The 26618-nt window shown below is 51.1% G+C and overlaps 1 protein-coding gene and 1 long non-coding RNA gene across 3 annotated transcripts in view; one reads left to right on the top strand and one right to left on the bottom strand.

Annotated features, from left to right (window-relative positions):
• Nucleotides 1–26618, top strand: part of tup (LIM1_Isl and LIM2_Isl domain-containing protein tup) — a 169946-nt gene that overhangs the window by 104350 nt on the left and 38978 nt on the right. The window lies entirely within an intron of this gene.
• Nucleotides 1353–4802, bottom strand: LOC149342884 (uncharacterized). Its single transcript, XR_016283081.1, has 2 exons — nucleotides 4566–4802; nucleotides 1353–2545 (listed from the first exon to the last, which is right to left on the bottom strand). It is a non-coding gene; the product is annotated as an uncharacterized LOC149342884 (long non-coding RNA).

The raw sequence follows: 26618 nt of genomic DNA, 5'->3' as shown, positions 1-26618 counted from the left end.
AGTGCGGTTTGTGAGGATCCCTCAGTGGTGGCATAAACCTTAACCGTAACCGTATTAGCTGCACGTGCCGCCTCGGTGGAAAGCACGCGCGCGAGAGAGATGGTGTGCACTGACGACGACGGAGACGCGCTAATCAGCTTAGCGCTGTCGCTGTCGCAGCCGCCTCCTGGAAGCTGGCTCTACGCAGGCTTCCGTGGTGCTGCTGTGACGCTGATGGGGTGCTGTCGAGTGCGGACCCAGGAGACCGCGCTGTCTCTGGAAAAACGCTCGCGAACGCGCGTTGAGTGATGCCAGAGGAATGGAGGAGGCTGGCGGTCGCTCGTAGCTTTATAGCTCTGGTCGTTAAGGCATATGCGACATCTTGACTGCTGAGAAGAGAGGAACGTGCTTGCGGCAAGCGTGTTAAATACGTAATTCGTTTATTCCGGCCGCTCACGTATTGTGTACTTACCAACATGCCAACATAAGCGACAAAGAAAAAGTTTTCAACGCCGCGTGACCTATGTGCTGAATAGTTTACTTGGGTCTACAACGCAGTAGCAACAAGAACGCGTCAAGGAAAGGACGCGTGCACGGTGGTATGCACAACCAACTACAGTCGGATACGACTCAAGAAAGAAGCGGCTTTCCCTCGTCAAAGGACCCCTTCCAGCCAATGGCGTCGGCCAATTCTCATTAGCCTGCTAGCGTGCCGATACAGGGAGCGGCAGATGAAAGGGAATAGTCCCCTCGCTCCGTAGTCGGGGATAATCCACCTCCTGCATAGTCACACCGCTCGCTGCTTTTTCTAGCAGGTTCATGGGAATCAGCCGACGCCATTAGCTGGAACGGGGTCCTTCGATGGGGAAAAGCCGCTCTGTTCTTGAGTTGTATCCGACAATTGTTAGCTATTACGTATTAAGCAAATGCTATTCTGAATAGCGTGAACTTTTTGTGCGTGCTTCGAAATTTGTTCGATGATAGGTATAAGCGTTGGTGTATTTATCTTGGCGTCTTTCTTAAGGAATTGACGGCCGCTATTTCAGGAAATACTCGGCACGGTGGAGATACGACATATCCAACTGTCCTACGCGACCGGCCGGGTGACTAGTGCGAGCGTCTGAGAATCCCCTCATGACTCTCTTGCACTTTATATTACTATACGTGCTACGCCTCGTACAATGGCGAAGAGGCATCGTAGCAATAACAGACACGCCCGCTCCTAACTTTAGATTTGGGCTTCCTGTTTTATCGGTCGTGCTCACAGTTCAGCCAGAGAATTCGCGCAAATCAAGCGACAACAGTGCAGTGAAGCCTGCCGCAAGTGAAAGGTAAACAGCTTCTGGAATGTCGGTATTTGCATGTGCACGCACTTTTGGTTGGTAACAACTTTATTCATAGTCCTGCAGAGCTTTCGCCGACGGGGCCTTAGGTCTCCCACGTGGGGACGTCGAGGCGCTGCCTCGCCGTCGCCTCGCGGGCCTGCTGGACGGCCCAGAGTTGGTCCCCGAGGCTGGGGCTGCGCAAGGCAGCGGCCAACCGCGGCGGGAGGGTTCCGGAATTAGCGCCGTGAAGGTTTTTGTTACAGTCCCAGAGCATGTGAGTTAAAGTGGCTACATTGGCGTTGCAGACCTTGCATATATTTGTCGGGTATGTACCGGGGTAAAGCCTGTGGTATAGCTCCGGGTTGGGGTACGTGAGCGTCTGCAGTTGTCTGAGGGTCACCGCGTGCGCCCTGTCCAGCTTGTCGCTGGGCGGAGGGAAGGTTCGGCGGGCCAGGCAGAGGGCCTTGGTAATTTCGTTGTAGCTGGTCAAGCAGTCTTTGGTGCTATTCCACGGACGACGGTCGCCGGCGCGGTTCGCGAGCTCGCGCGCCTTGGCGTGTCACGTCTCGTTGCGGTTGCGATACGTCCTCGATACTTCTCCCATGTGCGCCGGGAACCATTGAATTCTGGTTTGGAATTCTACCTCCTGCTGGACTTGTCGGTTCCTCAGGACTCGGGCCGCTCTCTGTGAGATCCATCCTTTGGCGAAGTTTCTAACCGTCTGACGCGAGTCGCAGAGAACCACGGTGCACGTCGGATCCGTGAGGGCGAGTGCCACCGCCGCTTCCTCCGCCTCTTCTGCGCGTTCGCACGCTACACTTGACGTTATGCGCGTTTTGCCGCACGAATCGACGACCGCAACCGCGAATCGCGAGCGTTCTGCGTATTCCGCGGCGTCAACGAACCTTGTCCCCGTATCGTCTCCGTGGCTGTGCAGGAGAGCTCTGGCCCTGGCCACTCTTCTTCCCCAGTTGTGTTCCGGGTGGACGTTTCGTGGAATCGGGTCGACTCTTCGCGTTTGTCTGATCGCGTTTGGAATGGCGACTTTCTGGCCTTGTTGTACGTGGTAACGGATGCCGAGACTTTCCATGATCTGGCGGCCTGCTGTCGTTCCCGTTAATCTTTCCAGTTGTGAAGTGCGCTGCGCCTCGGCGATTTCGCTAAGCGTGTTGTGAAGTCCGAGCTGGAGCAAGCGATGCGTGCTGGTGGACTCGGGTAGACCCAGTGCTATCTTGTACACCCTGCGAATGAGGACATTGATTTTGGCTTCTTCTCCCTTGCACGCACTAGATGAAAAATTTTCTGCTCCCTTAGCATTAAATTCTCAGCCATACTTTATTTATTTATTCAAATACCCTAAAGGCCCGAGCGGGCATTACATAGGGGGGAACAACAGAAAAAATTTCCGATGAGTACAAAATTCGTTGGCCGGGAACACATTGTTGAAAAGCATCAAACACTCAAAATATAAAGGCACATGACAAAGAACACTCAGGTTTCCTTCAAAAGCAGTGCTTCAACAAGAATGCAAAAATATGAAGGTTACAGCTCGAAGTGACGTTTTAGAGCGGTTACAAACGCTTCGTAATCATTGGCAGACGCAATGGTGCCAGGGAGTAGATTCCATTGACGGATGGCGATGAGGAGAGGCGAATGAAAGAAAAGATTAGTTCTAGCAAAAATGGGTTCTACTTTCAGTTGGTGATCAATGCGTGGGAATATCCGATGAGCCGGCTTGATATGGTACGAAACAAAGGAAGAATGACTGTGATATAATTTGTAGAAAAATGACAGTATGGAAACCATTCTCCGTTTTTCGAGAAGAGGTAAATTTAGAGCTTTTTTTATTTCAGTTACACTCGCTGATCGAGAGTAGTTCTTCGATATGAACCGGGCGGCTTTATACATTTCACTTAGGGCAAGCATACCTCCAGATTCAAGTGAACGCGCGAAAATTCGCCGTTCTCCTAATCTTGCTTGGCAGAAGCCTCTACGATCATCGCTCCAGTTCCTCATTAAGTCAGCAAACGGTGGACGCGGCGCCTGAGTTGTCATGTGAAGACACGTCTGTCTGTAGGTCCAACAAGCGTTCTATCGGCTGCTTAGCGCTGCGGCGAAGCCCACCTGACGGCCGTGGCAGCATGTCGGAGGGCTTAGCGAAGGGCCTCCTGTGATGGCCGCCCGCTGTATGACGGGCACCGACCAGCAGCTGTTTCAGGGGGGGCGCCGCAGCTGGTCCTCGTACAGCCGGCCAGAGGAGAACGGTTCTCCGTTAACGAGACTCCTTTACCTCATAAAAAGCGGGCTTACGCGCTCGACGGGTGGTCGACACGGTGCTGCGGCGGGCCGACACGCGAAATGGGAGGATGTCCCGCTGACCTCCGCTCAGCGTGTGCATTCATGGGCGATTATGGTGACGAGACCAGAAGGCCAAGGAACCCTTTGTCGCTACTGCGCAGTATACGTGGCCGCCGGGTTGTTCGATGACTGAATCTGCGGGCTGCGCATTTAATAAGCTCAGGTGAAAATGTTAAAAAAAAAAAAGAACTGGTCAAGAAGGACTGACGGAAAGCAGGCAGGCCCTGAGCGCTGTCCGTTCAACTTGTTTGTTTCACTGGATCATTAATACGAGGAGCGGTATGTTGTAGCGTGCGATGCAAGTGCACGTTAAAGAACCCCAGGTGGTCGAAATTTCCGGAGCCCTTCACTACGGCGTCTCTCGTAGCCTGAGTCGCTTTGGGACGTTAAATACCAAATCAAACCGTACCAGACAGCACTGTTTCTGAACCTGAAGTAAGGAGGGCATGCACGGAATAAACTTCAGACATTTAGACAGCAGATTCAAAAGTTGCTATATATAATAGCGCACTGCCTGAAACACACTGCACCCCACCGCGGTGGCTCAGTGGTTACGGCGCCCGGCTGCTGGCCCGAAAGACGAGTGTTCGATCCCGGCCACGGCGGTTGAATTTCGATGGAGGCGAAATTCTAGAGGCCCGTGTACTGTGCGCTGGCAGTGCACGTTGAAGAACCCCAGCTGGTCGAAATTTCCGGAGCCCTTCACTACGGCGTACCTCGTAGCCTGAGTCGCATTGGGACGTTGAACCCCAATAAACCCATAAACCTAGAAACACACCACATACTTTTCCTATCGTCATCGAGCCTTTAGCACTCGAAAGAGGAAGTATATATCGCGCGACATCTTGGCCCCCCAGACGTTTCTTCTATCTCGGAAGTTCTCGGGGAATATTGTATACGTACAGTGCATTCTTCTCAAAATCTTGCGACCGGCGCCGAATAGGGCATCCGAATGTGGCCACCTTTCCTCGCTCACGTCGAAAGGGTTCCGAGCCGTGTTTACTTCCTTCAGGTGTGCTTGAGCAAAAATAAACTACACCAGCCGGCGTAGGTGTCTTCCTATCCGTCTACATTTTCACAGAGGAAAGAGAGAAAAAAAAGAAAGAGAAGAGGAGAGATAGAGAAACACGGTGAGCACCTCGATTTTCGTGTGTCAACAACGTCAAGTAAAACAAAAAGAAAGCGAGTAAAGAAATACCCAGCTGAGGAGAGAACGAGAAACGAATAGAAGATAAATAAAAGAAAGAAAGGCACGAAGTTGGGTCTGTCTTCCCGGCAGGCAGCAGAGAGGGACCGGCTCACCGTTCCGGCCCCCTGGTTTTCCGCGAAACCCGAGAACACGTTCACGTGCATGTCGACCGACGACTACGAGGACGCGGCGCGCTTGCTCGTGGTGTGCCCCCCGTCGCAGCAGCAGCCGCGACACACGGGGGCTCTGCGCGCATCTCAGATTGGACGTAGCCGACGCCGCCGCACGCTCCGGCGAACATCGGGGCTGCCGCCAGTGCTGCTGCTGCAGCCGACGCTGGTGCGAGAGGCTGCCGCGCACTAGGAAGCGACCGAAACGCGGAAAGCAGTCCGTCGCCGCGGAACTGTTTGCTTGCTGCCCGCGCGGAGCGGAAAAACAAGCGGGGGAAAAAAGAAAAAAGAGAAAGAACATGTTGGTAGACGAGCGGGGCAATCGCCGAGGCGAAATAAGGAGAGCTCGCGGTGGCCCGCGAGCGCGTCTGCCCCGATATGTCGGCGCGAGAACCCGTGTTCCGAAGGAAGTGGGGCGCGACACGTGGAGAAGGGGGAGAGAGAGAAAGGAAAAGAAAAAGAAAGCGTAAATGAATAGGATGACTGCCGGACATAGCGTTTTGACAAGGAGGCTGATTTAAGCCTCGAAATTTCCGGAGCCCTTCACTACGGAGTCTCTCATAGCCTGAGTTGCTTTAGGACGTTAAACCCCAATAAACCAATAAACCAACCAATCAAGTCCAGTCTTCACTTCTGTTCACTTCACTTGAAATATTTTCTTGGCCAATAAGGAGTGGTCTCTTTGCTAGTGGAACGAATTTGAAGAGGCCCATGTGTTCGGTAGGGATTAATCGCAGGCCTATACACTCTCACACGGTGTCTCTGTGAAGACCCCGTATGTAACTGCCGCAATGGCTCAGCAGTGTTCCACTGAGACCTGCTTTCTGTTAACAGCTGGAGGTATTTGTCTATTCGCAACTATACGTCTGGCAAGCCTCTCCAGTCGACAAAGTTGGAATATAAATGGACGTACGCACAGGATCGTTAACGTCTGCGAATAACGCATCGAGATATGCTGTTCAGAACCGCTCGCAGGCTTCAGGAGAAGGCACTGAGGATGAAGCGGAGCAGGACGGTATTAATGGGCGCTTGTTGATTCTCGAGAGCACGTGTCATGCTTAAAGCCACGACCAAGCAAGCAGCAGTCAAATGTGATTTGTTGCAAGCAAGGGTTGAAAGAAAGGGTTGAAAGTGCGATTCCACTACCTGTCCTTTCTCCAGCAGATGTTGACAACATGCAGCGAAAAAGAGAGTAAAAGATTAAACGACAAAAACACGGCAATAGTATTAACAGGCATCCCAAACTAAAAGAGGAGAAAAACACCCGGATCCCTCTCCCTAATGACATCTTCATATTGTTTCGACACGAGAAGACAGCGCAGGCAGTTGCTCGCAGCATGACGGACATGCTCCTGACAGGACCTCTGATGCAAGCAAGCACGACGACCTTATGATGCCTGACCTTATACGTCGGACGGTCCTCACGTTGACAGCGCTCTGACAGGCTCTCTGACGCGTCCTAAAAGCACTGCCACTCGCCCTTTGCATCAGCGCGCACATACTTCCGCGTGTTGCTTGCGCATACGCAGTTCGCCTCGGCATCCACATATATATATACTTGCTGCAGAACACATCTGGGCTTGCATCGAATAAACGCATTCCTCACGGGATTAAGAGTCAACGCTTCTTGCGCTAATCGCAGTTAAGATTTTCTGATGTTCGTGATTTCATTAAAAAAATAAATAAATACATTGCACTCACACAGAAGTGTACGTCCCACGCGATAAACTTGGGAACAGTAAGCATTGTTTGAAGACGCATATGCGATGTGAGTTAGGGAACTACAGCCACAGGTGGGAATGATGAATTAAACGGTAAGAACACTGGCAGGATAAAGGTCCTTCAAGAACAGGGCCGTTAAGAGAGTTGTTGAGCAGGTATAGGTAGATGACGTAAAGAAATATGAGATGTGCCCTGATTGTCTTGTTTTTGCATTTGATATATGCACAAGCAATACCTTCATTTGACGATTAAAATTGTCATTCTGCAAGAATCGTGCTCCAAGGCTTGGTATTTCGTTGCGCGAACTGCTTGTTCCTTTCTATTTTTAATTTTTTGGCGCAGTAAAGGAAAAATTCAAAAATTTATACAAGCTTGAAAAGACATGATCGGATGCATGGCAGGGAAAGCATGTCGGGGAAAAGGTCTTGATCACGACCGTTCAACAACGACAAAAGGCTTTATGTTCTTGTTATGTTCATCCTTTGTGATTTTAAGAGATTTCATCTAATGAGAACATGTGAGAAATTTGTAGCCGAGTGAAGGATTTAGGTGGGTGGCAGTTGTCACTGTCCCATCGTTCATGGCACATTCCGCCGTGATAGGAACCCATAAAGTGGCAGTAGCAGTAGTAGTGCTTTATTAAAACAATAGGAAAATGAAGACAAAGATGCTGCCGGTCGGGGCATTTGCTATCTAATGTCTTAAGCACCCGAGCTGCGGCCGATGGAATTAAAAGGGAGAGGGATAGGATAGCGCGGATAAGTAGAGACAGGAGCTATAGTGAGAAAGGACAGGAGAGGGAGCTATGTACACTGTTTACAGAACACAAAACGTAAACAAGTGCGCCACTCGCGCGCGAGTGTCCAGTTTTGCCACATAAACGCATTGAGCCGATTTCTTGTTGGTTGCCGAATGATTCAAAAACCATCTGCACGCACATTACAGAATGCCCGACTTCCGTCAGTTCTCGCATGCTATGTCGAGCTGGAGCTTTTATCAAAGCTGCGATCGTACATGTCTACCATTCCCGTCGATATTGCCGGCGTTTGGACAGCGGGATGATATTATCAACGCATGTTTTGAGCTTTTAAGTGGCGGGTCTGATTTCGACAAAAAGTCTGCGAGCACGATTCAAGCTGGAATGTTGAGCTGGTTGGGTAGGATTGGGTGGAAATATACTTGCAGGGCTTAGAAAAAAAAAAAAAGGACGAGGAATGAGCACAGCACATATGCTATCGGTGTCCTGTGCTAGCGCATGCCCTTTACTTTCTTAAGCAAGTGTCTCCCTAAACGCTGATGCGTTAGGCGGTGGACAGAAAAACAACCGAACGTGCACTAGTCTCTCCGTTTCCCCGTCCTTGTTATATTTGCGCACCCATGATTTCTGCTAAGTGAGACTATATGAGCCAAAGCACTCAGAATAGTCAACCACCGAGGCAGATCGAGAGCAAGGCACATTGTGCATCCGCTGCAGTGTGCCCGCAGGCGCCGTTCAGAGCCACCATATGGGCTTATCTGTACGTCACTCGCCGCCGGGCAATCAGCATCGGCAACGGCAGCGATTTCACCCGCGGCTCGGAGCGAGAGCACCATCACGCGTGTTTCGGGATTGGAATAAAGGGGAGCAGGCGGCGGGGCGCTTGGACGGATCAAGGGACGACCGGGGATTCCCGGAGGCTGCGCAGCGCCGGAACAAATTCGGTTTGCGCGGATTAGAGGTTAGCTTTAACCCGCCGGGCGCCCTAAGCGCGACAGCCGTGCCGCCGGCGCAGCATGATGCCGCTACTGCGTTGCGTTGCCCCTCAGTGACGTTTTTCCTTCGTGTTTTGCTAAGGGGGCCGGCGCTGAAGTGGGGTGAGAGCTGAGCTCGATGCGTGCGAGTTTACTTTGCCCGACGGCTCGTCGGGGGGCCATTAACGCTGCCCGCCCGTACCCTCGAGCCCATCCGAGCTGTGTGTTTGTGTGTTTGCTGTCTGTATACTCTGTGCGCGTGGCGCGCTAGAGTGGTGGGCGATTCCGTGACGCAGTTGCTTCGGGGCAGCTCGCTTCTTACCCGTCCGTTGTCATTGTTGCCGAGATTCGTGGCTTTCGTTGTGCGCTGACGCAATCGGTGTCGAAGTGGGCTGTCCGCGGGCGGGATACATTTGAGGTGACAGGGAACCACTGAATATGTCCTGCCCGGGGTTGAGAGCGTTTTTTTCTGGTGCCTCTCTTTTTATAAGTAAGACCACTGACAGGTCGAGTCGAAATGATTGTTTTGCCACTTTAGTCTTATGGTCACCGACGCTGTCACCACTCCCCCGCCCGCCCACCTAACCATTTAATTATTTTCACTTTTTGCCAAGGTGGTATCTATTCCTCTGCTTTTCTTTTTGGTTATTTGCCTGCAACCCGCTATATACAGCCGCTTTACAGTGGTCGAGATGGTTTGAATTTTTGAGAATGTGTTTCGTTTCGCAGTTGGATATCGGAACAGTGACACCTTCAAATGTCACCCAATCACTCACAAAACGCGATGTTCTCCCGTTATGCTAAATGTGCTAGGTTATATTCGCATTAAAACATGACTCGGCTAGAAAACTGTCGCCGGTGTCACCCGTATGTGTTGCCTGTTAGGATTAGCATTATTTTGCTTTCACTGTGCAGTTATCAACATTCTAAACACGAATACACCTTTATGGGAGTAAAAAGGGAGAAAACTGTCTTCTACTTAACTCCCTTTTATAAGAGAATGCGCTAAAGGACAGCCTACTTCCTTTTTATTCCTTTCTGTTTAGAATGAAGGAACCAGTAATTCAGTATGCATCGAACACAATCGGTTATCCATTCTCGGATTGAAGGACCGCTAGGATAAGCTCCATTGTGCTGCCTTTTTTTTTTCAGTCCAGTCTAGCTATATAATGCACTTAAATATAATAAGTAAGCGTAATCTACGGTTTATAAGTTGCGCATTCATGATATCGACATTGACAAGCTGTGAACGATTACACGTAGTCCACACTTTTGAATTCGTGGAGTGGTTTTGTGTGGTACTGGGCTCTGTCGCAGCAGTGGTCGACAGAGGTCCCAAGGCGCCTATGGTGGGCCCGATACGTTTCAAATGACGCTAATTCGAGCCAGTACGGCGGCTTGCTAACACATTAACGCGGGAAACCAGAAGTGAGGGAAGGAAGATTAGCGCGCAAGATAACACACTGTTCCATATGCAAAGTGATTCGACCACGTGCGCAATCAAGCGACCTTCTCGGAATAGACAGGCGTTCAGCGCTAATTAAGACAGGAGCAAAGCTCCATCAAGGGTCGTTTCCTGCTAACGGAAATGAACGCCAGCCAAGTGTTACCTTTCATGGAAGCGCGCATAAAAGATATATCGAACACGTTTGATGGCTGTACTACGAAGTCATAAAACTGCGCATATCTCATCAAATATCACACGCAGCGCATCGGGTGGAGTGTGGGGAATCGGAAACATTGCACAGACGAGTCGTCTTCCTGGTCGCCTTAGCGACAAGACGTTCCAATTCGGTCCCGGCACAGAACAGAATACTTCTAGAATATATAGTTGCTTCTGCATATTACAAGCCTATCAGATCCTTGTAATATGCTGAGGTGTAACTGTTCTCAGAAGGCATCTGAAGGCGTGTCTTACGAATGCCTTGACCAAAAGATATCTGCGAAATATTGATGCCAAGGCATCGACTGTGCTGTTGACATAGGGACGTCAGAGAGTAAGCTGACTATTTTCACCCTGATGCACTCGACAGTTTCCTGAAAAAAGTGCACGCCACCCCCCTCTTTCTCGCTCTCTCTCTCTCCCCCACAGCTCACGCTCCATCCATTCTCCGCACTCGTAAAACAAGCGCTACTCCCGGACTGCTGAAAAGTTCCGAGTGTCTCCCCAGAGGGCCTCCGGTGCCCAAGGGGCTGATGACAGTGTGATGAGTCAGCATGAATGACCTCGCGCGACCGTAACGCAAAACTTTCCCCCCGCCACCATTACGCAGCTTCCGAAACTCCATCTAAAGCGAATTAGCTCGCCGATTGTGGAACACCCCCCACCGTTCTCCCCCTCCCCATCGCCGGCTTGGCGACCGTGTCGTCCACGTATAACGGACACGCATGCATCCCGTACCGGGAAGCAGCGTTGCATGCACGTGGAACCCGGCGTCGTCGTCAGCGAGGCGTCACTCACTACTGCTGCAAGAGCGCATCGGGGTTTGCCGGTGGCGCCACCATAATGGTTCCAAGCCGCGGTGCCGTCCCGGGGCGCTTCCCTTCTCCGTAATCCGCTTAATCCGCGAGCGTCGGCGGCAGATTTCGCGGACTATATAAATATAATGACCCTGTTTTCAAACATCCCCTCCCACTGTCCACCCCCCATCGGAACCGCCTGTTCTTCGTCTCGCTTACTTTATTGTGGCCCTCGATGGCTTCCCCTGCCGTATCCCTCTGGAGACCCCTTTTCCCCTCCCCCTTTCTCTGTGGGGAGCGGAGCGGCTGACAACAGAATTCTCCTCTTCCCCCATCCCTGTAGCCCCGTCCCCGAAAATTGCGGGGCTCGTGTGTCACATCGCCGATTATGTTCGTGGGGCTTGTACGCGAGACTATGCGGGAGTGGATGTGTCCGGCGTGGCAGATGTGTGGCCGCACGCGCTCGGTTGGCAGTGCAAGCCGTGCGCTTACGCTGGAAAAAGGCGAAAGGAATATGGACACGGCTCTAATCGCGTCGGCTTAAGCTCTTAGCGCAGTAAGGTGCTTTGAATAACTTTTACCGAGGGAAAAACAAACATAACAGAGAATACAAGAGCTTCCTCTTGGTTGCCACGAAGAGGGAACTATTAATAAAGGGCGTGTTAAGGCAAGGCTGACAAGTTCCCCGGTCGTCTCTTTTTTTTTTTAAATATTCAAAGGACGTGTGAGAGGCAGTGTAGGCATACACAGGCGGCTACCCAATCATTTCCTCCTTGTATGGGCAATTAGGAAACGGGGGGGGGGGGGGGGCATCTCTGGCTGACCGACATACGTGACAAAAAGCGAAATGTCCAGCGCTAATAAGTTCTGCGCACAATGTGCACGAACTGGGATCAACACAGGTCATCTGTCGGCAAAGTTAGAAAAACGCTAGGACCTATACATACACATAGCTTGTACATACAATGTTAGATAATCTCCAGAAGTGGCGCGAGAACAGACATAGAGCCTAAACTCCAACTATAACAAGTATAAACATGCCTTGCTTGTCTTCCTCCCCGGGGCAGAATTTTTGTCCGCGGGCAAAAGTTCATCATTTGCCCGTTTTGCACTGAGACAGTTCGACTGAACCTTCCCCGATTACGCATGTAAATGACGTACCATTTCGTTTTTTAAACCGTCCCGTGCATGGCGAGGGTGGTTTGAATGCAGACTTCACCATTTGATGCGGCGGTTGTAGTTTCGATTCAAACTAGGTATTTCTCCGACTAACAATAGTACACCCAGCCCTTTAAAAAGCCAATTCATTAATTTTTCAGTGCAAAGCACCAAAGGTTAGCTTCTTTACAGGCATGTACAAAATTTCGAACGAAGTGTCGCTGTTTTTGGAAGTTGTAATAACAAAATGCCAGGATTTGTCATATGAACGCCCGAGGGATCGAGGAATCATTCTCTGTTTGGAGGATGCACATTACGCTAGGCATTCATATTCGCAATAGAAAAAAAAAGCTATGATTACTGGTAGGAAAATCTCTCTGCATCAAAATGGTGGAGGACGTGCTATAAAGCAGCTTGTTTACGACGTGAAGAATGTTAATTCGCCTGAAACAAAGATTTTACGTCTAGCTGTGAACTGAACTCCTATAAAAATACTGCGAGTTAGCTGATTGCACACTTGCGCACAGAGCTCCTTAACAGGTTAATATGTGATATTTAAAACAACATGCAGGTCTATCCTGGACACAGGAGCTCATTGTTTGTTTGCTGCCGTACTATAGCGAGAGCATGTTGCTCTGGTGACGAATTATTTCGCTCTCGCTCTGTCGCTGAACCTGCGGGTTTCCTTAAAGTTGCTCAATTTTAAATAGAGTTAGACTAGATGAATCGATTCCTCCTACCTAGGTATCCTGTCTCTGAGCGAATTTATTGCCAGAATAAAAATAAATGCAAAACGTTGAGAACGTGTATCTCGAGTCCTCGGTAATGTTCATTATTCGAGTGCAGTAGCAAGATGCACTTTTTGGGTCAACCGCAGCGATGCCGCAGACAAACAAGGAACAACTCGTTGTAATCAGTCCACATCTCTCCGCGCTACTGTTGTATATGAAAACAAAACGTCACAGTGCAGATTAAGATAAACCCGTTACTCTGCCTTGTCTTAGTGATTGCGTCACGCTGACCGGTTCCTCTTATTTAGAGGTAGTGCTGTCAGCAAAACGCTGTGCCACTTTCGATCTCCAGTATTTTGAAGATCAGTACGTTCTCAATATGTTTTGGTTTGCTCTGATTTACAGTCACTGAGCGCCCCCATGAGTCGCCAATATTTGACGTTAGCTAAGCAACGTTTAGAAAACTGCTGCTACGAAAGGCAAATTCATTCAAAGCCAAGCGTAAATGGAGCCGACAAAAACACCAGATTGAGTGCTCCGCGAGCTGAACAGCCTTCTCGTACTCGCGTTACAAAAACAGACGGCGACAAAGCGACCCGAAATCATTTCAGAAACTTCCGATCTTCCTTGCAGCCCCGCAGGGGCCGCAAGTGTAGGGAGCTCCCGTGGCGCCCCCACGGGGCAAGCGGACGCATTGTATTCATATCGCGGACCGCTGATGGAACGAGCCGCACTCTCGGCAACTGGCCGACGCGCGTTGTACCGCTGTGACGCGCGCGCAACCACCGTACACCGGGGTTCTTTCCAAGGGGGGACGGGGGTACGGATAGCCAGAGGGACAAGCGGGACAAGCAGGCAGGGAGCACGAAGGGGACAGGCCGAAGCCTACGCGTGGGGCAGTGTACAGCGCGTATCCCATACCGTTTTAAACAAGCCCGCGCTCGCGCCTCCAAATAGTGACACGCCCCGAGTGAAACAGGCCAGAAATGAAGTAAAAAAGAGGAAAGAAAGGGCTGAAAAAGAGAGGAGGAGAGAAAAGTGAAAAGGCGGACGTCCTGGCCAAAGAATAGGGGAGTTCAAGTGGGAGATCTGTCAGCGGGCCCGTTAGTCGCGCCCCGGGCGGGCTTTCAGTCGGCGACAGACCCATCTGATGCGCGGCGGAACCTTCCTTCCCTCCTCTTTTCCTAGCGTTCTCCCGAAACTCGCTCGCACCGCACCTTTCCGGCAGCAGGAGCAGACTCGATCGAAACTCGAACCACGCGCCGCTCTAGCTGCGTGCGGGTGGCTTCTTTTTCGTCTCCCCCCCCCCCCCTCCCCTCCTCCCCTCCCCCTCCACCACCACCTCTGCAACACGCGCGAACTGGCTGGTAACCAGCGGTGCCGGTGTCTCCGAGCCGCGGGCTCTCTCTGTGCGCGCAGTTTGTGGGCGGCTCGGGAAGAAACGGAGGCATGAACCGTGTCCTCCCGCACCAGCCGGCTGCACCCCCCCCCCCCCCCCTCTCCGGTGCCCGGAACACACTAGGCCGGCTATCTGGTGCCAGATGGGCTGGCGCGGCCACGGGAAAGGTGTGGGGGAGGAGGAGATGCGACATGAGGGACGCCCTGCCCCCGGGGCCACGGTGCACGGTCGCCCCGGGACGCGCGGCCGCCGCTCGTTAGTCATCGGCGACACCGGATTACTTCATTAACTTCGGCCTGCCCCTGCCCCTCGATAGAGCGGAACTTTCGGGAAAGAAGGGGGGGGGGGGGGAGAGAAACTCGGCGAAAACGACGTCCCAATTACTGCCACGATGCAGAGCATGTTGCTGAAACCGTTCCTCACTGTCTTCCTTGCGAGCTACTGAAAGGCTTGCTGTGCAAGACTCTTGCCCGTACTCCGTTATCGTCGCCTTGGCCGCGTTGCGAAGCGTCCTTGCGGGTGAAAGATGAAGGCTGGCTTTAAAATGCTGTCGTTAAGGTTTCTCAGATGCACGTCAGTATCTACGCTCACTAACAGCGCGGTATGGATAAGGGATGCGGCGCTGAAATTATAGTTCTGCAATGTCCTGCGGCGACGACGTTTGTGCATAGGTGACGACCGTCGTATGTGCTCATCGGACTCCCTTTCGGCACTTTCGCTCACAGTTTCCAGTGGTTTCGCGTCATTTTGGCGTCCCGTTGAGGGTAGATATTCGGGAAAAACAGTTATTTCTTACTGTTTATCGTTTTATCATGAAAGTGCGCCCATCGCAGCCGGCGGTGAGACTGAGACCTGACACCAAAAGAGGCACCTCATTGCTTTACAGCATTGGTTTTAGTGCACTGCAGAAGGCATACTTCCGCACTGACCTCGTAAATTTTATGCCATAGTTGTTTCTCGTGACTGAAACAGAAGTTAACAAGCCTTGCGAAACGGGTAGAATCAGACATACATAGCTTAAGGACGCATTATGATCACCTCACTCATTTGGAATTAAATGACTCCCGTAGCCCAATAAACCTGCTGCTCCCAGTCCTGGTGACGTGCGAAAAGTGCCCCCCCCCCCCCCCCCCCCCCCCCCCCTCCGAGAGCTCTGTACAGCCATATGAGAAAAATATTACAGATAAGCGATGCCCTACTTAATTCTCTTCCTCTGACGTATACGATATGCCGTCAAGATGGTGTGAGGTCGTCCGGGACGCGCAAATAAATACGGGCCCCGTATCGCTGAATGAAAGTGGCAAACATCCGCTCCTTGGATAACGGAAAGCCCCCTCGCGCATCGGCGGGCCATTGACGGTCGTGGTCAGGTGATAACCTCGACCCACTTGTCGCGGACACGCGCCGAATTCAAAGCCTTCGCCGTCTACACCTCTGGAGAGGAGGAACAGAGTTTCCGCCTCGTTCAAAGGGAAAGGAAACGTAGGGTTGCGAGGGTGAACAGTTTTGTTGTGGTGCATTTGTGCGTGCGAACGTGCGGCGGAGGGATGGGGGAGAGAGAGGGGGGGGGGGGAATACGGTGGAGGTGTGAAGTAGACTTGAGAGACGAGGTGACGGCAAAGCGTTTCATTCAGAAAGGAGCCTCAGGAAATGGTCACTCAACGCTGGGCTCTGTCAGGGTCAGACGCACGCGCGCTTTCTACGCGATCTGGATACGTAACGGAGTGCTGCGATAACGCTTCCATTGATGCTCGTTGCGCAAACAGCGACGAGTGCGTGGAGCCGACAACGGTAGCAGAATCGCGTGATATCCGTGGAGTCGCTGTGCTCGAAATTGTTTACGAACCGGCGCGTTTGTTTGCAAGTGCCACTTTGCATGCGTAACGAGGGGACGGTTTTGTCGAGGACGTCTGTAGGCGTATAGTGCTCTCAGAATAAGATGAGTTTGCCGATGACGCCTACACTCGACACCATGCCTTTGGACTTCGTCGAATCTTTCGACAAGCATTACAAGAGCACCAAGACTAACAACAAGAAACCGTCAACGTCTCATGACAGAAACCATCAAATATACTTTCCGTCTTCTATCACGGTTGTACGAGAGCGCATGCCGTACCGCAAGCTCCGGAACTATGCTAAGTAGCCGGCTTCCTGACCGGTTGGAGCATGGTCATGCAGGAGAACTACACAGCGGGGCAACATCAAGACAGAGCATATTCCTAAGTTGTCTCGATATACTCCTTACCTCCGCGCATGTTACCGTTCTATGACGGTGTTCACGTGATTGAAGACGGATATCGTAGACAAATCGAGATCGATTTCACGAATAAAGCGTATCGACGCGACATGTTCTGCTAGCTGCCCTTGTTAGTCTGTTTGATCACAAAAAGTGAGGCGCACATTTGAAAGTTCCATGAGTGGGGAACGTGTATTTTCACTTAAAAGTGTTGTCAAATGGACTGTTCACTTCTAATTAATTATAGCTCGTAAACGGTACTTTTCCGAGCTTAGTTAAGTTGCGTCAGAAAGGAAGACTGAAAATATTACTTCTGAAACAAACAAACAAACAAACAAACAAAGCAAGTACAGTCAAGCAAAATTTGATGCTTATCACGTTCGTTCGGGCTGACACGGACTAAGATATATTTCCTGGCGTAACGGTCACTTATTAGGTTGCAACAAACATGGCAGTGCCGGATAAAGGATTCAGCTAGCTGAACTCATGTGTTCGTTCCAGTGTTATTGCGAGAACAAACTCTGTTAGAGCAGTTCAATCCTATTCGGTTAAGCCTGAAACGATCACCCTCAAATCGCGTTAGACTGCACTTATTTATTTAGTTACTGCATTACTTTGTAAGTGAAATGATTCGGCGAGTTTTTCTGATAGATGTGACATTGAAGAAAATTTTGTTCTAAATGCGACGTCGAATGACAGGCAACCTTTATTTTGCAATTAAAAAGCAAGATGTAGCACATGACCCAAAAGAAAAGCTTATATGAACGAGTTTTACTATCTCAAATTTTATACCGAGATGCAAAAGGTAACGACGATTCACATTAATAACCTGGAATAATGACAGTTGCCAGCTTCGTTTTATTGCATATACGAACGACACGAGCCATCCTCGTGAAATGCCGGATCTGTTATGGCCTTCATTTTGGGAGCTCATATTATTGTGTATCTTTGTGAACAGATTGTTCTTTCTTTCTGGGTTTTATTGTTACGTAGCCCAGACCGCTACAGTTTACTCATCATCATCATCAGCCTGACTACACCCACTGCAGGGCAAAGGCCTCTCCCATGTCTCTCCAATTAACCCTGTCCTTTGTCAGTTGCCGCCACTGTATTCCCGCAAACTTCTTAATCTCATCCGCCCACCTAACTTTCTGCCGTCCCCTGCTACGTTTGCTTTCTCTTGGAATCCACTCCGTTACCCTTAAGGACAAGCGGTTATCTTGCCTTCGCATTACATGCCCTGCCCAAGCCCATTTCTTCCTCTTGATTTCAACTAAGATGTCATTAACCCGCGTTTGTTCCCTCACCCACTCCGCCCTCTTCCGATCTCTTAACGTTACACCTATCATTTTCTTTTCCATAGCTCGCTGCGTTGTTCTTAACTTAAGCTGAACCCGCCTCCCCGTTCCTGCCCCATAGGTGAGTACCGGTAGGATACAGCTGTTGTATACTTTTCTCTTCAGGGATATCGGTAAGCTACTATTCATGATCTGAGAGAACCTGCCTGCCATATGCGCTCCACCCCATCCTTATTCTTCTAGTTATTTCCCTCTCATGATCCGGATCTGCGGTCACTACCTGCCCTAAGTAGACATATTCTCTTACTACGTCCAGCACCTCGCTAACAATTGTGAACCGCTGTTCTCTTGCTAGACTGTTGAACATTATATTGGTTTTCTACATGTTAATTTTTATCCCCACCGTTCTGCTCTGCCTGTCTAACTCATTGATCATGCTTTGCAGTTCATGTCCTGAGTGACTTAGCAAGGCAATGTCATCAGCGAATCGCAAATTACTTAGGTATTCCCCATTAACTCTCATCCCCAACTGTTCCCATTTCAGGCCCCGGAATACCTCCAGTAAACAGGCGGTGAATATCATTGGCGAGATCGTGTCTCCCTGCCTGACACCCTTCCGTATTGGAATTTTATTGCTGACTTTATGGATAACTATAGTAGCTGTGCAATCGTTATAAATATCTTCCAATATTTTCACATAACACTCTTCTACACTCTGATTCCACAATTCCTGCATAACAGCCGAGGTTTCCACTGAGTCAAATGCTTTCTCGTAATCAATGAAGGCTATATATAGGGGTTGGTTATATTCTGCGCATTATTGTCCGTTGCCTCCAAGGTATTTACTAAGGTAATCGCTAATAGAGTCAGGACAACCTTGGACTTTAGTCAACCAAATGATCAGGCAGGCTTTCGTAAAGTTTACTAATAACTTGATTCATATATCAATGTGCTACGTGTATACATCCGTCAAGGATTTGTATACTCCTCCCTCAATAATCCCAGATGAGGTTGGCAGTGTGCGCAAATGACAGTAAACATATAAACAGAAGCTCCAATGTTTTCCCGTTGTGAAAAAAAATGCAACAAAAACAAAACCGCAAGGAGCCCCCAAAAATATCGGAAAACAGAGAAAAGCTCGTCTTCCGCCGGCTTTCGAAGCAGGGCGTGGCAGACGGCGAGAGCGCGCACTCGGCACACTTCCGCCGACAATATTTTCCCAAGGAAATCGTCACCGCTCGCTTTTATCGCTGGGTGTAGCCACGCGTCAGCTGATAAAGACGTTGCGTGGGCAGAGCGAGCCCTTCGCCCGCGCTCAGGTCACCTTGGTGGGCGAGCTGCGATTGTTCGCACGTCCCGGATTTGGAGTCGTCCTTTCATATCTCTATTATTTCGTCTTTTAGTGCTGCTTTCGGACTGTACCAAATTTTGAACGCGAAGGAGAAATAAAAAAACATAAACTTACTTATGCGCATTCTTGATAGCTTTGATTAAATTTGGCCGATCAATTTAGAAGCGTGTATTGCGACGTGTGCCTCTCTCCGCATCTTACTGCTGATCATGCCTATTAGCTTCAGCTTGAAGCATTGAATTAAATGCTGGCTGCTAATTGTTAGGTGCTAGCTGTGCGATTAAGCACGGATTCCTTGCACGCGATCTAGTGGTCAGGCCACGTCGTAGCACCTAAACAGTAACTTAAGCCAACTTAACCTGCTTTACTAAGAAATGGCATGTGAAAGTACGACACCTATTTTCTTGCGTGAATGCCAAGTACGATCAATCGAGATAAATCTGGTCGCGTCTTGCATCACAAAGCGATAAGGCGCCGTGCCGGCAGCTTTGAAGAATGAACAAACACTACAAAGATTCGCGACAGTGTGATCTGCCTCTAAATATCAGTGACATCGTGATATTTGCACGTAGTGTGCCGTGTATGTCTTTCTGTGCTTCGATTGTTCAGTGTAGTTCAGTCGGGAGCAAAAGGTTACGGGACACGTGTGCTCGGCAAAAAATCTATGGTAGCGATGCCTCGCGACCCAGTCACCATCGTATTGATAACAACATCAGAAAGCATGCAAGTTCTCTTATATGTTTAGGCATTTCAAACGACTGGCTTTCGTGACGACGCCCAGATATATCCTTTTTTCTACACACATGCACCCCGTTGACTTTTTCTGGCTACTTTACCTCCCGTTCGCTCGTAGCTTCGTTCGATGCAACCGCTACCACCTGGGCGTCTGCGTTGTAAGTTGTAACGTTCCCGAGTTTTTTTTTGTTGTTGTTTTTTCTGTAAGCAAGCTCCCATTACCACTTATACTCCTCCCTACGCCATAGCCAGAGCAATCGGAGTGCCAGACTGAAGGCGATTGATTTGATTTCTGCCTAGGTTAGGAGCAGCAATTAGTCAGTTTGAGATATTGCTTTGAATCCCGTTTCCTCACTGGTGCACACTTGCAGTGCCGAACTTGCGCTTGCACTGTGCGCTGTGCACAGCGCGATGCCAGTGTTATCGCGTTATACCAGCACCAATTCTCACTCTAGTAGACTGTGACGATTCGTGCGCGTACACCAGTGGCCGCACAAACACGGTCAGTGACTCCCGGGAGGCGGCAGACCGCGCCATCCTGGCGGCGTGTCGCCACGGACGGACAAGGCCACATAGCTCATAGGATGGCCGCCGACGATTCCTACGGTGGGGATTAAGCCTGCCACGAAGATTCCAGGGAGGAGCTGCGCGGAGTGGACCCGGTCAGCGACTTTCCCGGGAAGCGGCAGGCTGGCGTCGTGTCGCCACGGAGGGGGGCTCGACGCTGTCACGAAGATTCCAGGGGAGATCTGCGCGGAGGGAACAAAAGGAAGCGGCGAGCGGGCGGCGCCGCGGGGGCGGCGTGGGGCAGCCGGCGGCTACGGCGAAGGTGGAGGCTGCAGAAAGAAAGAAGCAAAAGGCTTAAAAAGGGGGAGCCGACGGGAGGAACAGGCAGACAGGGACGATTCGAACGAGCGGACGAGACGGAGGAAGGCAGAAGACCGGGGCCGCGCATCGACCAGGGAGCCCGGGGTCTAGCCTTCGCCCACGTTCGACCTCCGACAGCACGCTTCCACACCAGCAGCTCCTCCAACGCCTGGCCGAGAACGAGAGCTGCACAGCCGCAAAGAGTCCCCAGCCCGGCCGCAGAAGACATCCAGCCATTCGTCGAACCCGAGCCACGAGAAGCTGACTGAGCCCCGACGTGGACGAGCCCTACTGCATTTCCCGTAAGCGGCATCAAGCCAGAGCCATTAATTAAATCATATTCTAAAATCATTCTTGGAGTCTGTGCATCAATCTCCTCATGCCCAGTGTGGACCGAGGGCCAATTTAAGAAAATGAGCCATCACATTGGTGTCAGAAGTGGGGTCCACACTTAAATCATTGGGCAAAAGCCGGACTGTACCCCCGGCGAGAGGAGCTTGAGGCACTGACTATTCGGTCTAAAATGAATGCGGCCCACTCGAGTGCACAGCCCTTTGGGGCAAGCGTATTTGCTTTGTCAAGCATGGTGGAGAAATTCACTGGCGACGGTCAGGGGCCGTCTATTGTTGAATATTTTGACATGTTAGAGCAGGTGTGCAAAATGGGCGGTTTAAATGATGCACAGCAGCTGGGAATGGCGAAATGTCGCATGTCTGGAGCAGCACATAATTTTGCCTGGAGAGATGAGGAAGTCAGGAAGGCAGGCACGTTGGCTGAATTCAAAACCCTGGCGTTTAAATATTTCGACAGGGAACTTCCCAGTGTAAAACTCAGGCGGTTCCTCAACGCTCGACAGGGGCCAAAGGAAGATGCACGCGCGTTTGCCTCCCGCCTTCGCTTCCTGGGGAATGAAACCCTAGCGCGAGAACCGGGACCTGATAGTGCGAGGCAAAAGTACGCTAAAGAGCTGCTGCTGGAGCAAATGAAGTCCCAGTTCCTCATTGGCCTGAGGGATCCAGTGCGCAGGTTTGTCTTGTCTAGAGCACCATCGACTCTTGAAGGAGCGATAGAGACAGCCGTAGTAGAGGAGCGTAATGAGCTGCTGGTATCTAGTGTGGAAAGGGTGCGGCTCGTAACGGAGCTAAAAAGCGCAAGCGCTGACGCGGGCGTTATTCAGTTGACTGATAGGCTAGATCGGCTGGAGGCGCTCCTTGCTGAAAGCGTACAGCCGAACAGCAGGAGCAATTTTAGGGACCGTGAACGGAGGCAGGTTCGCTGTTATGCTTGCAAAAGGTACGGTCACATTACTAGATTTTGTCCCGAGCTAAACCGCGAATCGGGTGTATCAAATGGGCAGCAGCGTGCACAGACCGACACGGAGAGGGAACAAAGAGCCACCGCTCTAAAGAAACTCGTAGAGTCCCCCGCAGCCGAGCCGGTTGGGGGAGGTGACGGTAGTTGTGCTATTGTAAGCGTTTTTGGAGAGTCCTGTCCGATTGCCAAATTCGTGGTAAACGGGGTCACTTGCAAACTTTTGGTTGACACTGGCTCCCGGATAACGCTCCTCAAGGAAAAGTTTTTCGATTTACTGACAAGGAGGGGAGACAGGCAGGTGCAAGAGGCCCGAGAATCTCCGAAAGTGCGCTTCGTGGGGATTACAGGAACTGATCTCGGCACAGGAGGATTGTACCTTTTGCACTTCACAATTGGGAACAGTAGCTTTGACCATCCAAGCTACATTTGTTCAGACGCGGTGTCGCTGCCGGATGACATATCGGGCCTCGTAGGTCAGGACCTGTTGCGGCAACACGGCATCGACGTCATACTGAGCCAAAACTGCCTTTCCTGTCGCGGAACTTTGGTCCCATTAGCAAACCGAGAGGCTGAGTACGTTGCACGAGTGGACTGTGGGGAACAGAGCGCGGAACAATGCTCGCCAACACATGCAAGTGTTAGTGTTAGGGCAAGGAGAGAAACGGTAGTGCCGCCTCGGTCTGAGATAGAACACAAGCCAGGCAGGGCGCACACAAATGCGGACGCATTAAGTGGAGCTAATTTGGTGCGCACTGTGAATGAGCTTCTTCCAGCTATAGATACAGACGACCTCCGCACCGAGCAGCGGAAGGACAAGGCGCTAGAGAAAATATTTCATGCTGTTTCGGGGGGGATCGCCCGAGACCCCGACAACTGTTACTTTGTTGACAACGAGGGGACACTACGGAAGCGCACCCGGCCCACGCGGTCAGGAGGGCAGGCTGGCCAAGTATGGGAAAGAGTGGTGGTGCCACGGTCAATGGTGACGCACATCTTGAGAGTTTTTCACGATGCCCCGTACGCGGGCCATCTGGGAGTAATGAAGACGCAACGGAGGTTGGAGCGTTACTATTACTGGCAGGGCATGCGTTCCGACGTTAAAGAGTACTGCGCTAACTGCCGTTTTTGCCTGGAAAGAAAAACTCCGCTGACGTCTCCATTGCAAGTGGCCCATGACGTAACAGTCGAAACATTACGGGATGCAGCCGACAAAAGGAAAAGGCGGTTCGACTCTAGGGCTAGGGCGGTTCCTTTCAAGTTGGGAGACAGCGTATATCTTGAGTGCGTGCAGGTCAAGGCAGGACTCGCCCGTAAGTTGACGCCCAAATTGAAGGGACCTTACCGCGTAGTAGAGCAGCTATCGCCGGTTAATTTTCGGATTCGGCATATCGCAAGGGCATCGACAGCTGTAGTTCACGCTAACAGGTTAAAGGAAGCACCCGCATGCTCGCCTCTTTCTAAAACGGCTACCTCAAGGGGACAGGAGGGGGAGGACGATCTTCGCACGGAGCCCGCCATTGTAAACCACCCTGCATTGCAGAAAAGCGGTCAGAGCAGCCAGCACAAAAAGTTCAGTCCCTGTGATGAACTGGAACACTTCATGAAGTCGCAGCTCGGAAGCGCCCTCCTTGAGGAGGAGGCAGCCCAATCTGGCAGCCTGATTCCACGGACAGCAGCCGAACAAGCTAGGTCAGCTGAACCGGTTCCTGCTCCCTCTCTCATTCCAGCAGCCAGGTACTACCAACGTAACAGAGTAGTGGACAGGGGGTTGCCTCACTAAGTCTGTATTCCCTTTTGTTTTGTTAGGTACGGTACAAGTGCGATTCTTTTAGTTTCGTTTTGTTTGTTTTCTTGTTTGAAATCTTGTAAATACTGTTAATTATTATTTCATTGTGTGCACTCGAGTGGTATCTACGTGAAAGAATTGTTCTTAAACTTCGGTCTGGCTCCATGCTCGTTGGGAAGGAGGGCGTGATTTTCGTGCAGTCCGGAACAGCGTGCGCGCCCGTGTGTGTGTGTTGTTGTGACCAGGGTAGCAGATCACGTCGATGCCACACAGTTGTTACGGCTCGAGGTAGCGTGGCCAGTAGTTGCGTCTCCAAGGGGGCTCGTCCGGGATTAAGGAACTGTCTGAACTTCAGATGGTTGGAGATTACAAAAACAAGCAGATTTAATGACAAGAAACTGAGACACTTATTTACATAAATTTACAAAAAGAAGAGCAAGGAATCAAAAGTTAAGAGATCATAGCGTCGAGCGTCTGGATGAGCCTGTTATCCAAGGCTCAGAGCCACTGGATGAACCTATTACCCAAGGTTCAGAGCCACACTGGATGAACCTATTACCGAAGGTCCAGAGCGTTCGTGCCCACTTTGGTCGCAGGTTATATAGCCCAAGACTCCGCCCCTGCACCAGGCGACATTCCATCGCGACACAAAAGATCGGCACCAGCACCGCCATCGAAGACCTGTTGAGCCTCCTCACTAGGCGGTAACTCATCGTGGAACAAAAGATCGGCACCACACGTCACTGCCAACTAAGACACCTGCTTAGAGCCCGCACGTGGGAACTGGCGAGTCCGCATTCCTAAGTCCGCAATCCGCATTCCGCATTCCTATAGCATTGTGTCGTGTTGACGTCACAGCCGCAGCTGCGCAGGCCTCCTCTGATTCGTTCCGGGTTTTTTTCTTCAAGACGAAGGACACCCTTTCTTCTCCTGTCGTCGGTTGCTTCTCGAAGGGGAGGTCGTTTTCGCCGAGCCGAGTGTGGGAAGAGCCTCGTCGGCCACTTCCCAGAAAGTCACCCTTTTCTGTGAGGTCATCGTGGGGTCAAGTTGAAGTCAAACGACCCGTCAAAATTGCCGCTACGTTGAATCTCCCTCCGTTTCATCTCAGGTCTCAAGATGGGTCGTAACAGCTACCTCCCCCGCCAGACGAGTCTCGGCGAGTAGCAGTCATCGCTGCTGCACGAAGAGACGACTTGCAGAAGCATGCCAGAAGTAGGCCAGAAGTATGCCAGAAGCCCTCTGCCGCTCGCAACGTGGTCTTCTATTACGTCGGCCAAAATCTTTGAGGCGTCTCTGAAACCTCAACCACATGCGCAAGCAAGCACTCAACTTCCCTCTGAGCAAACCAGTTCCAAAAGAGGGTGATATAATCCGGTTAGTATAGCTGTTGTGAACAGCCCACACTGAAAACTCCCAGGACCCACGCAAGCTGAGAAAAACCGAACCTGCTACTGTACACCCTCACTTTCAAAAACGCACGAATAAAACTATTAGTAGCAATTTTGGTTCATAAAGAGCATTCCGGACTGCTTAAAAAGAACAGCTAAGAAGTCCGCGTCCCTTCCTGCATGTACAAAAAAAAGTAAACAGCTCCAAAAGCTGCATAACTGAGTGAAAATCCTGTAGTCCACTAACACCACTCAGTTTTACCACTAAAAATGGGCACTCGTTTGCCTTCACCCCTGTCTCGTTTTTTTTTTACAGTGAGTCAATGCACAAAAAAAAGGCAAACACTTATTCCCCGAATTGGACATTCTTTAGCCGCGCCCTGCGCGGTCGCGGTCGGATGGCCGGTCCACAAGCAGGTGCTTCAAGAAAACTGCGTGCTTGATTGGTTCCGCCTCTGCTCGACCTACTGCGGAAAGGGTGCCTCCACCATTTCTTTGTCCCTGCCTGCAGCGACCCCCTCCGACTCACGCGCTCTCTGCGGCGACCCTTTGTGTGGCTGTCGAGCCCTATTCTTCGTAACGCAAAGCATGCGTCTCGTGTCCAACGACCACGCCGTCTGTCGCTCTTTCTGCCCGCAAGGGCAGTCACCTGGGCTTTCATCGTGCCCATACGCCTTCGGGAAAATGACACTGTGGGTTTTCCCTTTCCCTCAACAGTTCTCGCGGTGCTGTCCCGCGTTAATTTGCCGGCCCTCGCATCAGCATTAACCTCTGCCCTGGCACTTCTCAATCGCTTGTCACGTTCGCGATGTTTCTTCAATGGACAATGGTGCCTTCGGCCTGCAAGGGCAGTCACCTTGGCTTTCCTCGGGCCCAGCCGCCTTCGGGAAAATGACACTGTTGGTTTTCCCTTTTCTTTCACAGTTCTCGCGGTGCTGTCCCGAGTTAATTTGCCGGCCCTCGCATCAGCATTAACACCTGCCCTAGCATTCCTCATTCGCTTGTCGCGTTCGCGGTTTTTCCTGCGCCGCGACGCCACTTGCGGTTTACTACTCACAGTGCCAGGCGGCGGCTCAACTGTTGAATCGTCCACTCCTGTGTTTCCATCTGAGCACCAAAGCTCATTTTCCTGCTGCCTTTCTTTCGGAGCAGCATCAAACCCATTTCGGGTTACAGAATCAATCGCGTTTCTGTGGCACCTTCCGGCGAGCGTTGGGCTCTTGCCTGGCGCTTCACTGTTGCCGTCAGGCAATTCCCGTTCACTCTTTGTGCCCCTTAGTACCGCCTCAACTTCCTGACTGCTAGCGCTCGCCAGCTGCACCAGCGGTGTCCCTTCTCTGGCTTTGTCATTGCGTTCACACCGAAACTCACTGCATTCTTTCTGGCGCGGGACCTCAGTCTTATCTGCCAACGCGCTTTCT

Source organism: Amblyomma mixtum, chromosome 5, assembly GCF_055824585.1.
Source record: "Amblyomma mixtum isolate Tamu chromosome 5, ASM5582458v1, whole genome shotgun sequence".
NCBI classification, from domain to species: domain Eukaryota; kingdom Metazoa; phylum Arthropoda; class Arachnida; order Ixodida; family Ixodidae; genus Amblyomma; species Amblyomma mixtum.
This window is presented reverse-complemented; position numbering and strand designations above follow the sequence as displayed.